The sequence below is a fragment of the Charadrius vociferus genome, unplaced genomic scaffold (assembly GCF_000708025.1).
Source record: "Charadrius vociferus isolate BGI_N301 unplaced genomic scaffold, ASM70802v2 scaffold711, whole genome shotgun sequence".
NCBI classification, from domain to species: domain Eukaryota; kingdom Metazoa; phylum Chordata; class Aves; order Charadriiformes; family Charadriidae; genus Charadrius; species Charadrius vociferus.
The window spans coordinates 273862-275611 of NW_009646852.1; positions in this window are offsets into that span (position 1 = coordinate 273862).

The window sequence follows — 1750 nt, forward strand, 5'->3', positions numbered from 1 at the left end:
ATTGCCTCCGGGCACTGGATAGGCAGCGGGGAGGTGTGAGGATGACCCAGCGGTGCGGAGCTGATGCTGAGCACCGCAGCCCAGCACAAAGCTGCCTGCCACAGCAGCCCTGGGGAGAGCATCCCTCCCTCTGGCGGAGGCAGACAAACTACGATGGAAGCACTGCCTTTGAAACAGCCAAAAATAGCTTTCCTGTCCCCAAAATGTCAGTTTAAAAAGTCAGTCTCTGGGGGCTCCCCTGGGCTGGCAGTGGGCTGAGCGGGTGCCCTGGAGACACCGGGTGGGTGGCCCTGCTGCCCCGTGGGGCAGGGGGGCGGAGCGCTGAGCCATCACTGGGGGTGCAAGTGGGGAGAGAGTCAGTGCTGGCGTGGGGTGCCATCACCCAGGCACGGGGCTGCGCAGCCTCTTGGGTTGAGGCTGGAGAAAGGTGCAGGGGGGCCGTGGGCTGTCGGAGGGGCTGCACTGACCTTCTGTGTCTCCCCGTCCCTAAGCCCTTCAGGACCACCCCACACCACACCACCCCCCCCAGCCAAGTTGTCACCCATCCAGGGGTTTCGGGGGAAAGTGCTGGGGGCTGTTGATGTGGGGACAGGTGAGGAGCTGTGGATCACGACACAGCCACATCTCCAGACTTGCTTTGTTCCCCCTCCCTGCCTTGCCACTGCGTGTCCCCATGCAGAGAAGGGTCCAAGCCAAGGAGCCGGGGGCAGTCGCCTTGTCGCAGAGCCAGAGTTATTAATAGCAGCAAATACTCTCATTGCCTTCAAGCCAAGTCCATTTTGGGGGAGATTCCTGCCATTTGAAGTTTGTTTCCCCTCCCCGGGATCCCTCGGGCGCCTTATCTCCCTCTCCCAGCTGTGCAGCCGATGTGTGCCGGAGCCCCTGGATAAGCCGTGGTGCTAATAGCCTTTCCCGTGCCGCACAGCCTGGCAGCGTCTGGCTGGGTGATGGAGGGTGCCCCACTGCCTGGCCCGCAGGCAGCCCCACGCTGCCTGCACACGTGGGAGCCGAGGCTGCATCCCAGCCTGTCCCCGCTGCGTTTCCTCCTGTCACCATGCCGAGCCGGAGCTGTCAGCGGCCGAGCGAGCGCTGATTGCAAGGAAATTAGCCTAGTGCCGTTCTCCCATTTATCGGAGCCCAACCTGTGCGTGATTGCATGGGGAGCGTTAATTTGTCACCATCACTGTGGCTTGGCACAGGGCGGTGAGTGTGGTGAGGCTGGAGGGAAGTGTGCCCGGAGGGGTGGGAAATGCAGCAGCCTGCCGGGATGCTATGTCCTCCCCTGGAGCAGATTTGGGAGCGGGGCTGACATCACTTGTGGCCAGGCTGAGATTTTTCCCAGCCTTGCAGGTCAGGAGACCCCAGTGAGGTGTGGAGCGGGAGCTGGGACAGGCCTGGGCATGCGGGGTGCTGTGCTGGGGATGGAAACCCCAGCTAATCCCCGTGGAGTGCCATGGGCATGAGCAGGGTGGGCATCCGAGGGGCAAAAAGAAGCTGGTTCAGGGTAAGGAGACACTGTGGCTGTGTTGTGCCTCTGCATGAGCCATGCACCCCCAGACGGTGATGTCCCCACTTGTGAAGGCCATGCTCTTTGGAGGTCCTGGGGCCGTGCTGCTCTACTGCCCAGTACATCCTGGGCACCCCCAGAGCTGCTGTGTTTTGCAGATGCAACAAGCTCAGAAATGGCCCTGGATGCTCCAGGCAGGCTGTGGTGTCCTTGCTTACCACTGCTGTCTTGACATGTCGGTCC